This window comes from Sminthopsis crassicaudata, chromosome 2, assembly GCF_048593235.1.
Source record: "Sminthopsis crassicaudata isolate SCR6 chromosome 2, ASM4859323v1, whole genome shotgun sequence".
In the NCBI taxonomy this organism is placed as follows: Eukaryota; Metazoa; Chordata; class Mammalia; order Dasyuromorphia; family Dasyuridae; genus Sminthopsis; species Sminthopsis crassicaudata.
The window spans coordinates 224,868,943-224,884,334 of NC_133618.1; the positions used below are offsets into that span (position 1 = coordinate 224,868,943).

Below are 15,392 nucleotides of genomic sequence, written 5' to 3' on the forward strand. Positions count from 1 at the left end.
AATCTGGTCTCAGACACTTAACACTTTCTAGCTGTGTGACCCTGGGCAAGTCATTTCACCCCAGCCTTAAAAAAAAAAAAAAAAAAAAAATTCAGGTCCTCCAGACTCCAGGGCCAGTACTCTATCCACTGCATTTCCTAGCTGCCCTTACAACTCACATTTTTATAGTACTTTGAAATTTTAAAGAAGCTTTCCTCACAACTTCATGAAGAAAATATAAGCAGTACATATATCAGAGGATCCTCACCCCCATTTTACAGATGTGGAAAATGGTACCCAGAAAGGTTTATGTGATTTAGAGAAAATTATTTCCAGCTCTTTCCCAGAGTCTGTGCTGGGACAGCCTCTTTGGGGTACTCTGCTGCGCCTCTGGTCTTTTCAGTTAAACTAGGCTCAGTGTCAAAAATCTTTTTTGCTCAGTTGACATAAAGCCACTTTGCTCCCCCAAAAAGCTTCTTCATTAGGAAACTTAAGGAATTTAAAGAAAAGAATATTGGTATTCAGTTTGATTAGTCTAGCCAGTTTGGCTGGTTTCACCAAATCCCAATTTGATTGCCTTGACTCTATTTTTATCTACTATTGAGATCTCTGGTAAAAGGTTAGTAGTCATCACTCTGAAAGAGGATATTTAGAATCAGAAATTATGATTATCTCTGTTATTGTTTTTGTTTCCCCGTTCCCCTTTTAACCTGTTTCAGGTCAAAATATCAGAAAGTACCAGTAGAGCTGGGATTTATACAGGATAGGGGTGGGATAGGAGGAGGAAAATGATTAAGTCAAAGATGGGTCTGGCATAACTGTGCTTGCTGAACCAACCCTTCCTGCTAAAGATTTTCACTGGTGGGGCTTATTCTGGTTCTATTTATTAGGAAAATTGCAGGATCTCAGAATGACAGAACCTCCAGGTGGGATTCTCAAGAAAGGGTCATCTAGTCTTTGCTTGGAGCAACCCTAGATACTGTGAAGCAGAGGCAGCCCTTTTCACTAGGTTGTTTTTTTATGTTGATCATAAATCTATATTCTTATAAAAGCCAATCTTTGCTCCTTCTAGGTCAAAACAAGCCCAATCCCTCTTACGTATGATAGCCTTTCAAACATTTGAAGATAATGAATATATCCCTTAACCCCCATCTACTCTTCCTCAGGCTAATAAACATTCCTGGTTCCATCAACACATTCTTCTATGAAATGGTCTCTAGTCCCTCACCACTCTGGTTATCTTCTACTTGTGTGCCAGAGACACACTCCTAAACATGTACAAAACAATTCCTAAAATGTGCATAGAACTGAATACAACATTCCAAGTTGTATGGTTTGACCAGAATGATATGGTATGAACAGGGCTAAATACAGAGAGACTATTACCTCTTTATTTTGGAAGTTAATGCTGTCCAAGACCACGTTAGTTATTTTTTGTTGTTGTTGATGACAGTCACATTGCACTGATGATTTTTATTGAGCTTGCAAATCCATTTAAACCTCCAGATATTCTGCAGACCTTCTGCTTGCCTAACCATGCTTCCTTCATCTTTATCAATTTTTGAACCTTAGAATAAAATTTTACATATATGACTTTTAAATTTAATCTCAAGAAATGCAGCCCAAAGTTCTGGCTTGTCAAGATCTTTTTTTGTAATGCTCTGTTCTCTAAATTGTCTCTGAGAGCAGGTTTCTTGGGGAGCTTCTGGAGGCAGTCTTAGTTTCAGTTCAGTTCCAATAATCACCAAATGCAGCCAGGAGTTAAAGTCCAGATCCTTTATTATCTCTTCCAAAATCTTATATCCTTCACTTGGGGCTCCTCTAGTTTTCTGGAGGCCTTCCTTTCTCCTTGGTCCCCCTCTTCCCTCCCCCCCACTCCGCCCCAAGAGCTCTTGTTGGAATGTCTCCAGCCAGCACAAACGTGGAAGTGGGAATGAATCTTGACTCTGAATCTCCAAGAGTGTGGGATTATGGGTTTCTGCCTTGTGAATCTCCCGGAAGTTAATCCTAGGTGACTCTCTCAGGAAGTTCCCTCCTTGACTGAATCCTGACTCTTAATCTCCTCCCAGTGGGCTTGTCCTTTTATATGTTCTCTAAAGGTGTGAAGTCTAATGTGTGAACCACATTATGAACTCCTTTAAAGGTGTGAACTAAGCACATAAGTACCTTGTTTCAATTTCTGGCCCATAACATCTCCTTGTAGGATCAGATCAATCATAATGAATTAAATAATTATTGTCTCTATCCATTCCAGTGACTTAGCACCTTGTAAGAATCCTAACACTTTTTGGATGCTGATTCACTCATTAGCAATCTTCCCTATCTCTGTGTCACTTGCAGATTTGATAAGGATGCCATCTTGCTTTTATTCAAGACACTAATAAAAAATATTTAACACTACAGGGTCAATCATAGATCCCTGGAGCAAACCTACTTCCAAAGTGACATGAAATCATTAATCAACTTTTTGAAGTTTGGGCATTCAACCAGTTCTAAATCCCTCTATCTGTACTGTTTTCTAGGCCATACTTTTCCACCATGCCATTAAAACCCTTAAATATTTTTCACATGTTTTTCCTAATCTACGGTCATGCAACACACACACACGAAAAATCTTATATAAAACAATTCACATTTAATCAAGTTGAATTATATTAACAAAGCGACAAAAAAATTGTGCTTTCTTTAATGATTTTCTTTTATAAAAATCTTCCAAGTTTACTTGGAACCTTGGTTTTTAAAATTTTTTTTAATAAAACTATAACACACTTTTGGTCAATATACATATATTATTCTTGAGTTAACAATCTCAAATGTATAGCTAATTTTTAAAACCTTTTTATCTTTATTCAATTTCAAGTGATTAAATTTAACTCATATTTGCTTGTTGAAATCTTTTTGGATCCTGCTTCAGTTTTCAAATGTTTTGGTCATCCTTCCCAGATTTCTGTTTTCTGAAAATTTGATTACCATATTGTATACATCTTTATGTGAGTCACATATAAAATTTTTTTAATATTTCAGGCCATAGTTTCAGAGGTAATGTATTGGGTGATACGGGCATAGCCCCCTTTAAGATTCCTTTTCTGATCTACAACTTCCTTTGGGACTGACCTTTGATTTACAAGATCTGATCAAAACCACCCTTTTGTATTCCAAGGGGAGAGATCCATATCTGAGCTAGTTTGGGCTGTACCCAGCCCCCACCAGATCTGAGCTGGCTTGGGTTTTCAGCCCCCATTCTAATGATCTGCTCAGATAGCCCAACCTCCACCTGATGGGTTCTGGCCTTGTGTATCCTTGTGCCGAATCCTAAGGGGTTGCAGGGGAGCTCCATTTGACTCCCTGTACCCCAAACCTGCCACTAGATCTCAATTAATCCTAATTTTATTGAGGTATAGACTTCATCATTAGGTATATACCTCATCAATGGGTACCTCATTTAAAACTTGTATCAACATGAAATGATACATAGGTTTAGATCACCATAGGCTCTAAATCCATCTAATTGGAATACTGTTTATTTCACTTCTATCCTCCATCTTGTATGTGAAATTAGCACCAGAGACTGTTAAATCCTCAAGGAAATCTAAGTAAATCATGACTATTATTCTTTTGAACTCTCAGGGTCATAAAAAGGAAATTGGGTTATTAGTTAGGTAGGACCCGTCCTTAAAGAAGTGATACTGGCTCTTAGCGATTATTGTTTCACTTTCTAAATGATAATAAAATATCTTTTTAGTGATACTTTCTAGAAAGTGGAAAGCAGTGAAAGCCACTGACTCGTGTGAAGACACCACCTTCTTCCCTTTTTCAAACAGAGTGGCCCAAATTGTACTAGCATCATCTTCTTTCTGAGTTGTTGGGGGAAACAATAGTTACAAGGGAGTGGTGGCCAAGAAAATGTTTTGATTTAGAAAGTTAAAGGGAGGTGGTGAGTGGGACAATAGGTGAACACAATGACAGGTCTTTTCCTGAAGCAATGGAGTAGAGAGGTCAAAAGAGATATCTGTGGACTCTTACAGAGTTTTACTGGGGCCTTTTGTTTTTATCTTGAAGTTATTTCTGCATATATTTCCTGCCTCCTTACTCTGACCCAGGAAGCATAGTACACCCCCCCCCAAAAAAAAAAATCCCAAGAAATTCCAAACATCAGTTAACCAAAACAAATTAACACAGCAACTACATGACAGGGTATACAACATTCTATACTCATATTCTTATTTCTTCATTGAAAACGAGGGTGTACATTTCTTCACTTCTTCTTTGGGAGCCCAGATTAACCATTAAAATTATAATATCCAAATTTCTTCTGAGTATTCTTTTTATTTAAATCATTTTATACAACATCTTGGTTCTTACTTTAATTTGCATCAGCATATATGAGTCCTCTTATATTTCTCTAAATGACTCTTATTTGTCACTTTTTATAAATGATATTCCATTACATTCATATTTCACATTTTATTCAGCTTTTTCCCCATTTGATTTGCACCCATTTTGTTAATAACAGTTCTTTGCTATGAGAGTTTCTATGAATATTTTGTTATATCTAGAACTTTTTTTCTCTTTGATTTTTTTAGGGATTATAATCAATAGAGTAATCTCTAGATCAAAGAATATGAATAGTTTTGATGATTTCCCTCATGTATATATAACTCCAAAAACTTTTCCAAAATGGTTGGACCAATGAATAACTATACTAACACAGTATTAGACTATCTTCCTGTAGTTATTCTGATATTAGTGAGTCCCTTTTTTTGTCATCTTTCTCAGTTTTCTGGATATTAGGCAAATCTCAAGAGCTGTTTTAAATCTGCATTCCTCTTTTAAGTGATTTGGGGCAATCTTTCTTATGACTGTTGATAGTTTGTGATTTTCCCTTTGAACACTGGCTCTTTTGATTAGACAATAGATAGTTCTTATTGACAGACCCTGAGTTAGTTTGTTTTGTGGGAGGAACAATAAAATATCCAATGAATTGCTTAGCATTTTTGCCACTAGGAAGTAGCTCTCCAATATTAAGGGAAGAAGAGAGATGTTTTAATGGGAAACCAATAAAGTTGTCATTCCTTTAGAGGCTATTCTTGGCCCCTTTTCTCTTTCTACATTTATTTCTTTGTAAATCTGATACAAGTCTATGGCTTCTTGGCAAATGTCTCCGTATCTCCCATCTCTAGTTCCAAATTCTCTTGAGCTTCAGTCTCATATTTCCAGCTCTACTCAACATCTCTCCCTGGTTACCCTCTGACACTTAAAAACCAATATATCTCAAAATGAACTTATTATCCAGAAATAGTAATATGCACTTGAATTGTCTTAGCCAGACAGTGCCACAGAGCACTGGGCCAGGAGTCAGGAAAATTCCAGTTCAAATCAGGTCTCAGATACTTACTAGTTCTGGGCCCTGGACAAGTCATTTAATCTCACTCTGTTTTCTCAACTGTAAAATGGGCTTACTAACAGCATCTACCTTATGAGACTGTTGTGAGAATCAAAATGGGATAATATTTGTAAAGTGCTTAGCACAGTGCTTGTCCCGCAGCAGATGCTATAGAAATGCTTATTCCCTTACCTTTTCTTACTTCTTCTCTAACTTCTCTCACTGCTTCCTAGGCAAGAAACTTCAATTATCTTTTTTTGCTCGTCATTAGCTCCCAAAATCCGCTCAATAGTCAAGTCCTACTGATTCTACTTCTACATTTTCTCTCTTATTTATCCTTTTCCAATCTTTCTGCCACCACTCTATTTTAGGATCTCATTGTGTTTCATCTGGAATGCTGAAATAGGTTTATAACTAGTTATCTGTCTTTATAAATACACTCAACCAACATTTATTAAGTACCTACTATGTGCAAAAAAGCATAGTACCTTTTGCTCTATCCCAATTCCAATGCATCTAATTTAGGCAAAAAATTTCTATGATTTCCCATAGCTTATTGAATAAAGTCCATAGTTTTGAGCCTGAAATCATAAATTATCCATAATTTAGCTCTAACCTCTAGGCTATCTCATACTACTCTCTTTTCACTCTCTTCCTTTATAGTACTGTGATGAAGAAAAAAAACACTTTGAAAACTTAAAATAACAAATAAATGTGAGTTGTTTTTGATGATAATAATATATCTTATGATCCAGACTAGATATACTATTCCTTATTACCTACACATGGAATTTGTCTCTCACCTCTGTTTTTTATATCTGGAATGACCTCTTTTTCTTGATATTTCTGTCTGTTAAAAGACTTCAATTTTCAAGGGCCACTTCAAATGCTAACTCCTCCATGATGTCTTCCTTTACTTCTGCCTCCATATTCTATTCCCAAACAATACAAACCCGAAGCAATTTCTTCCCTTTCTGAACTCTCAGAACAAAATTTGTTTGTACCTTTTTTATTTATCAAACTGTACTTTATACATAAAGTACACTTAACTGTTGTTTTTGAATGAACAAATGGATAAATAAATGAAAATTCTTTTTTTTTGAATCTTTTTTTTAATAAATGAAAATTCTTGACAACATATCAAAAATGTCTAGATGATTAAGATGACATTAAGATATAAAAGAAAAAAATTTGTGTATTGCTCTTTTAGCCACATTGTCTCATTCTTTACAACAACTGTGTCAGATAAAACAGGTATGATTATTTCCATTTTAAAAATCAGAAATTCAGAGAAGTAGAATTTTTTCAAGGTCACATGGTTATTAGTAAGTGATAGAATAGGGTTTAAATCCTTTTCCTAATATAATCTCTTTCTTAATATTTTATTTAAAATCTTTGCATCAATAGTCATTCTCTATTTTGGCTCTTCCCAATTTAGGTATCAGCACCTATATTTGTGTCATAAAAGGAGTTGGATAGATTCTTTCATCACTTTCTTCAATAGCTTATTTAGCATTGGAATTACTGTTTAAAATGTTTGGTAGAATACAGTGGTAAATCCATCTGGCCCTGGGGCTTTTTTTCTTAGATAATACACTGAAGGCTTGTTCAATTTCTTTTTTCTAAAGTGGAATTATTTAAGTATTTTATTTCCTTGTCTGTTGATCTGCATAATTTACAGTTTTGCAAATATTCATCCATTTCCCTAAGATTGTTGGATTTCATCATTATCTGAAAAAGATGCATTTACTATTTCTGCCTTTCGGAATTTGACTATGAGGTTTTCATGCCATGTACCACTGAGAAAAAGGTACATTCCTTTCCATTTTCATTCAATTTTCTCCAGAGATCTATCATATCTAACTTTTTCTGAGAGGATAAGATTGAGGTTTCTCACTAGTATAGTTTTGTTGTCTATTTCATCATCTATTTCATCATTTAACTCCTCCTCTAAGAATTTGGATACTATATCATTTGGAGCATATATATTTAGTATTGCTATTTCTCATGTTTATGGTACCTATTAGCAAGATGTAGTTTCCTTCCTTATCTCTTTTTATTAGGTCTATTTTTCTTTTTGCTTTGTCTGAGATTAGGATTGTTATTCCTGCTGTTTTTTTGTTTTCAGTGGACACATAATATATTGTGCTCCAGTCTCTTACCTTTACTCTGTATGAGTTTCTCTGCTTCAAATGTATTTCTTGTAAACAAAATATTATAGATTGTTTTTTAATCCATTTTGCTATCCATTTTTGTTTTATGGGAGAGTTAATCACATTCACAGCTATGATTACTGTGTGTTTAAATTTCCCTCCATTCTATTTTTCTCCATTCATATTTTTATTTATTCTTTCACCCTGTCTCTCCTAAATGTTTTGCTTCTTGACTACCACCTCCTTCAATTTGCTCTCTTTTCTATTAGTACCACCCCTCTTTTCTTTTCCTTTTCCACTTCTCTATAGGGTAAGATAAATTTCTATACCCAACTGAGTATCTCTGTTATTCCTTATTTGAGTAAAATCCAGTGAGAGTAGGGTTCAAACAATATTCATCTTCTCCCTTCTTTTCCTGTAACAGATCTTTGTACTTCTTCATGTAGTATAATTTATTCCATTGTACCTTATCCTTTTTTCTTATCTCAGTACAATCCATTTCCACCCATTAATTTCTTTTTTATATCAACACATCAAAGTCAACTTATACCCACACTATATATATATATACTTTCTCTAACAGTTCTAATACAAGATATAGTTCTCAAGAGTTATAAGCATCATCTTCTCACAGGTATGTAAAACAGTTTAATCTTACTGAATAACATGTAGTCTTGACTGTGGCTCCTTAATATTGGAATTGTTTTTTTCCCCCCTGGTTGCTTGGGGGGCAGCTAGATAGCAGTGGATAAAGTGCCAGATCTGAAGTAAAAAAGACTCACCTTTGTGAGTTCACTTCTGACTTCAGATGCTTAATAGCTGTGGGATCCTGAGAAAGTGACTTCACCCTGTTTGCTTCAATTCCTTGAGGAATCTGTAAAATGAGCTGGAGAAGGAAATGGCAAACCATTCTTTCTTTGCTAAGAAAAGTCACAAAGAATTGGATGTAACTGAAATGAATCACAAAAAGTTATGGCTACTTGTAGTATTTTCCCTTGACTTGATTGTTTTGCAAGTTGGCTACAATAATCCTTTTCATTTGGGATCCCTTTAAGGAGGTGATCAGTGAATTTTTCCAATTAATATTTTACCCTCTGCTTCCAGGATACTGGGGCAATTTTCCTTGCTAATTTCTTGAAATATGTTATCCAGGATCTGTTTTTTGATCATGGCATTCAGATACTCTAATAATTCTTAAATTTTCTCTCTTGGATCTATTTTCCAGGCCAAATGTTTTTCCAATTAGATATTTTAAATTCTCTTCTCTTTTTTTCATTCTTTTGATTTTGCTTGACTAATTCTTGATGTCTCATGGAATCATTGGCTTCCACTTACCCAATTCTAATTTTTAAGGAATTATTTTCTCCAGCTAGTTTTTCTATCTCCTTTTCCACTTAGTCAATTCTACTTTTTAAGAACCAACATATATTCTTCAATAGATTCATTCCATCTTACCATTCCACTCTCAATTTGAATAATTCTGTTTTTTAAGGAATTATTTTCTTTAATCATTTTTTCTTCCTTTTCCAAGCTGTTGATATTCTCTTGCATATCTCTCATTTCTTTTCCCAATTCTTCTTCTATCTCTCTTATTTGATTTAAAAATCCTTCTTGAGCTCTTCTTTAATTGTGCTTTAAATCAATATTCTGAGGTTTTGTATGTAGCCATTTGGACTTGTTCTCTTCTGAACAAGTGCTCTGATCTTCCCCGTCCCCATTATAGCTTTCTATGGTCAGGGCTCTTGTCTGTTTTATTTTGTTTTGTTTTTCTAATCTATTTCATTAAAGTTGAGCTCTGCACAGCATAGAGCAGTAACCCAGGTTCTGGTTCAGTAGACCAGCTGTAAGGCTCTATGCTATGGCTAAGAGTCTCTCATTGGCTTGTCTAGACAATACCTGTGCTGTGTTCCCCTTTTACTCAAGTGAGACAGATGTTTCCTGAAGTTCAAGTTATTTTAAGCTGGAAAATGGTTTCGCTCATTTTTTTCAATGAGTTTTGTTGCTCCATAATTCACTTAGGGGTTGATTTAATGTTGTTTTCAAGGGAAGCTGGGGAGAGCCCAGCAACTTCCTTGTTTTTTCTCTGCCATCTTGTCTGTTCTCTTAGTTTTTCTTATTTTTGTTTTCTTCAAATTTAAAAGGTGATGATTTAATAACAATACTTATAACTTCTTTTCTCATAGGATTATTTTGTAGGAAGTGCTATGTAAAACTTGAATCATTTCTGCTCTCCCACACTTTCTATATGAAAGTACTAATACTAGCCTCTTAGCATATAGAAAAATGTCAAGAGAAAATTCCCTTTAGGAAAAGGAACTTTATAAGGAAGTTAACATAAAATGAAGCTTAGCAGAGAAAAGAAAGGAATTATGGATTGCTTTGAGAGAACAGTAAATGTGGATATTTGGACAGAGTCCAAATAATAGAAATATATTATATGGACACATACATATGTGTGTATGGCCAATAATTTTATTTTACTCAATTGATTTCAGGTGTGACAGGCCATTAGAACTGGTGATATTTTGGGCTAAATTTTATTTCAAGAATCTACTCATAACTCCAGGATCATCTGATGGCTTAGCAATTGACTGCTTATTCACAGATATATTAAAGCACAAAAGCCCTTAGATTCCTCCTCTTCTCCCCCAAAACTTACGTGCTTTGATTTCTGATTTCCCTTTCAGGATGTCTATAAAGTCATCTTTAATTCCTCCCTCTTATGTGCCCTCCATATCCAATCAATAGTCAAGTCTTGCCAATTCTATTTTTGCATTCTCACTCTTATTTGTTCTGTCTTTTCCAATTCTACTGACAGCCACATAATTCAATCTTCTTAGCAAAACCAAAGATATATGAAAGATAACAAAGCATCTAGTCAAATTCATGGAAGGGGGGACATGTGAAGGGGGCAATTTGACAAATTGGTTTTGAGTAGAGCAAACTGTCAAATGACTGAACTTTTTACTTTTTAACTGACTAGTTTGGAACTTTTAGAAAAATTCATATAATGTGGCTGCTCAGGGTTAAGGATAGTCTAGACATTAAACAGATAGCTGTGTATACTAATTCCATAGCAGACTCCATCATTACTTTTGTAACCTGGCCTCACAACTTTTACTATCAGGAAAGTTTTTCTATTGTCTGACCTGAATTTTTCCTCCTATTATCTCAAGCTAATTTCTTCTTCTTCTGGGACTACAGTAAGTTATAAAAGCTTCTTTGAGTGGGAAGAGTTAGTTCATTGCTAACTTGGAGGAAAGCTGAGCCAACACATGGTTGTCAATAGTGAAGCAGAAAAAGAGTGGGCAGTTTTTAGAGATTTGGTGTACTGCACTGCATTTATTCATTTGGGTCAGAACACTTACAAACATCAAGAATCAAACAAATATTGAAAAAAATGATGAGGAAATTCAGAAGCTTCCAGATAAAAAACAAGAACTCTACAGGGTTTACTAGGATAGTTCATCCATCTCTAAGAAGGAAGTATTTAACTGTATCAAAAGTAAAACGTAAGTGTAATTTAGTGAGATGCATGATTTGTGGCTCAGTAAAAAAAGGAGATGAAACTTAGTTTTACACTGATACTAAGTGTTTTTATAATACTCTGAAGACTATTTATGGGCCAATACCTGTATTGTAACTCAATAAACCAATACTGATGGAACCACATTGATTAGTGATAAGGACATGGTCCTAGAGAAATAGGCTAAACATTCCCATAATATTCTCAAGAGATCATCATCAATCAATCCTAAAGCAATTGACTGTATACTTCAATCAGTTTATCTCTAGTCAAACTTTCAAATGAAGAAGAATTTTTGAATGCCATTAGGCTCTTCTTGTGTGACAAAGTACCTGGTACTGATTCTATTTCAGCTAGTGTAAGGCAAGGGGTATGACACTACTCAAACAAAAGCTGATTGAAACTTTCCTGTTTATATGGTAAAAGGAGTTTATCCTCCAGGAGTTTAAGGATGCCTCTATTGCTTAAAAGGCTTGTTAACTTAGTCATTATTCTAGTTTTAGAGTTAATGATTAAATAGGATTATCACTTCTCCTGACTTGGAACACATGTAGCACATGAGAGAATGTGAATGCCATTATGTCAACAATATTAGATAACTAACTGTGGGTCAGTTGTTACATTTTATAGGATTTTCCAATGATCACATATAACGTTGAACTATTGAGTAGGGTAAATATCCATTCTTAGATTCAATTTTCAATTATGCTTTTGTGAAGAAACATGGTCAAAGGGTAAAATAAAACATCCTCCAACCACATATCCCATAAATTCTATGAAAGAAGAATTTCCCATGAGATTCACATTTAGATTTACTCAGGTTGTCTTACAGTTAGGTGTTAATCTTTGAAATTCAAATGAAAATTCTGGATAAGTCTCCCTTTTGCATACAGTAAACACTGGGAATAAAATTTCTAATAGTACTTTGTCTAGTCAGTTAATCAGTCAGTTTGTCAACAGGTATTTATTAAGTGAATCCTACGTACCAGGCACTGTTCTAAGCTAACCACCAGGGGTTTCAAGAAAGACAAAATAAACAAAAAACAAGTCTCTATCCTCAAAAAATGCACATTGTAATGGGGAAATAATATGTAAAATTAGGTACATATAAGATATATACAGGATAGAAAAAGGTAATCTCAAAGGAGAAGGCATTAGTATTTGGGAGGGCCAAGAAAGGCTTCTTACAGAAAATAGTCACGGTAACCCAGAAGTGAAGAAAAAGGTACAGAGCCTTCCAGGTACAAGGACAGCCAATATAAAGGTATGGATATGAGAAATAAAGCACTATATACTTCACAAGAATATACATTTTGACTATGGAAGAGATATATTTTAAATTAATTAAAATAATTTAAATTAATACTGTAAAATAATTTTAATCACAAGAATACTATCTCTAATAGCAGAAAACCTGATTAAAACAGATATGCAGATGGAGTGGATATTAAAAAGACTGAGTTATCCCCAATTTTGTGGTTTTTAAAAGTCTAGGCATTATTAAAAAGCAGGACCATAGTAAAGGAAAAAGCAAAAATCACAAATCCGGAGACCTGACTCTGGATCTTGGTTTAGACATGACCCCTATGATGGGCAACTTTAGTTCTACATGAAGATAAGAATATCAACAATGACCAACTCCAAATGATATTGAGGGTTAAGCCTAGTCTAATATATATGGCACTGATGATAAGGCTTGTACTGCTCATATTTCCAGTTCCCTACCCCACCCTTCTTCCCCTTATTAAAACTGTTTACTTGGAAAGGAGCTGATAAATTTACACAGCAGAATGAATGTATTACAAAGTTTAAAGATTATCCCTTAAAGAAGATCTGTTCTGGCACTATCAAAACCTTAAGGCAAAGATATGAAATTTCTCTCTCAATAAAAAAGATGTAAAATGTGGGCATATCATTAAGGAATGTGAGAATGAAGTTGTATGTGGAAAAAGTAAAATGTTGAGATTTGATTACTATTAGAAGTGCAAAAGGCAAGAGTAGTTGCTACTGAACTGCAATTATGTACCCTGAAGTCATTAAGGGGTATTGCAAAGATATAAAATGCTAAAGCTGTAGCTCACAAGAGAATAGTTAATAAAAGTCTTGAACCAAGGTCTGGAATAGGGATGATGAGAGGAGATGGCAAGTAGGCCTTCAGTCTTCTGAGACAGGAGCACAGATGCTTCGGAGGTTGAGCAATACCCTGAGCATAGCAGCAAGTAGTATAGAATTATTCATTAAGATAAAGTAAGAATCATGTTGGCAGTTTGCATTGGGCAGAACATGAGAGGAGAGATATCTAAAGAGTGCCCCTACAAAATGGAAGTTGGCCAGGTCAACTGGATGAGAGATGGAAGCATTGAGCACATATAAAGAAGAGAGTTAAGAGCTAAGAGCTCAGGGAGAGATCCCTATGAGGCAACTTTTCTGGGAAGGCTTCCTGGTAAAAATGAGGATTGAATTAGGCCTTGAAAGATGAAAAAGATACATTTTCCAGTCCAAGATTATTAATTCAGCCAATAGGAAAGTGGTCAGGGCAAAAACTGTGAGACATGGGTGGGATTTGGAGCTCTATCACTCTGATCCCAAAGTGGGATCAAACCTAAGTTAGGCTGTTATACACATGCTCAAAATTTGAAACTCCCTGACCTTACCTATCTCCAAGATTCTTGAAGACTATAAGAGTAGGAGAATGTTGGTGGGGATGTGGGAAAATCGGGACACTGATACATTGTTGGTGGAATTGTGAATACAGCCAGCCATTCTGGAGAACAATTTGGAACTATGCTCAAAAAGTTATCAAAATGTGCATAGCCTTTGATCCAGCAGTGTTACTACTGGGCTCATGTCCCAAAGAGATTTTAAAGAAGGGCAAGGGACCTGTATGTTCAAGAATGTTTGTGGCAGCCCTTTTTGTAGTGGCCAACTGAGTGGATGCCCATCAATTGGAGAATGGCTGAATAAATTATGGTATATGAATATTATGGAATATTATTATTCTGTAAGAAATGACCAGCAAGATGATTTCAGAAAAGCCTGGAGAGACTTACATGAACTGATGCTGAGTGAAATGAGCAGGATCAGATCATTACATACTTCAACAACAATACTATATGATGATCAATTCTGATGTATGTGACCCTCTTCAACAATGAGATGAACCAAATCAGTTCCAATAGAACAGTAATGAACTGAACCAGCGACACCCAGCAAAAGAACTCTGGGAGATGACTATGAACCACTACATAGAATTCCCAATCCCTCTATTTTTGTCCACCTGCACTTCTGATTTTCTTCACAGGTTAATTGTACACTATTTCAAAGTCTGATTCTTTTTGGACAGCAAAATAACTGTATGGACATGTATACATATATTGTATTTAACCTATACTTTAACATATTTAACATGTATTGATCAGCCTGCCATCTCTGGGAGAAAGAAGGGGGGAAAAGCTGGAACAAAAAGTTTTGCAACTATCAATGCTGAAAAATTACCTATGCATAAAATTTTTGTAAAAATTAATTAAATTAATTAAAAAAAAAAAAGAATATAGTAGTAGGACACCAGCTAAAACAAGCCAGAACTATGTAAGACTCCATAGAGTCTGTCCCTAATACAATGTTCGTATTCAGGAATAAGGTTGGAAGAAGGAATAAATGAAGAAAAAAAATACTTATGATAAAAATCTGTAAGGGGAGAGACATTGAAAACACAAACTCAAAAGAGAATACAAGCCACATCTCAAAACAAAACAGAGTTTGCTCACAAGGTCAACTAAGTTTCCTGTAAGAAATGAAACAAGAAAAAAATCATAAAGGAAAACTTCCCAGATCTATCAGAATCAGAGGGCCAAGTGAAAAAATAAAGACTTCACTAGTCACTGCTTATAAGAACTCCCAAATGAAAAATCCCAGGAATATCATACTCAAATCCAGAGTTTTCAAGTAAAAGAAAAAATACATCAAGAAGTCAATCAAACATCATTTATTAAGCCTGCCACGTGCCAGGCACTCTACTAAGTGCCGGGGATGCAGATCACATGCATGGGGTATTGTCTTCTCTCTCTCCCCCTCCCACTCTTCCCATCTTTTTCTGGAAACCCCCTATATTTGAAAGTAGAAGAAGAAATGTGCAGAGAGACCCCCACTGCTTCCAGTAGATCAGAGGCTTGGAATGAGACCTTTGCCCTGTTCCAGCCAACTAGTCTGCATATCTGGTCCCTGCATGTCTATGGTTTGTGTGCCTACATTTGGTACTATGGGTCTGTCCCTGGAATTCCTGAGTTTCTGAACTTTGCTACTATATTAGCCCCTTCCTCCCTGGGCAGGAGGCCCACTTTCTGTCTTCCAA

The 15,392-nt window shown here is 35.3% G+C and overlaps 1 protein-coding gene across 3 annotated transcripts in view; it reads right to left on the reverse strand.

Annotated features, from left to right (window-relative positions):
- Positions 1-15,392, reverse strand: part of BABAM2 (BRISC and BRCA1 A complex member 2) — a 514,351-nt gene that overhangs the window by 34,461 nt on the left and 464,498 nt on the right. The window contains exon 12 of one of the 3 annotated variants that reach the window (XR_012486190.1): positions 8,298-8,401. The exons of the other annotated variants lie outside the window; for them this stretch is intronic. The gene's annotated coding sequence lies outside the window, so the exon portion shown is untranslated. The remainder of the gene's footprint in view (positions 1-8,297; positions 8,402-15,392) is intronic. 3 annotated transcript variants of the gene reach the window in all.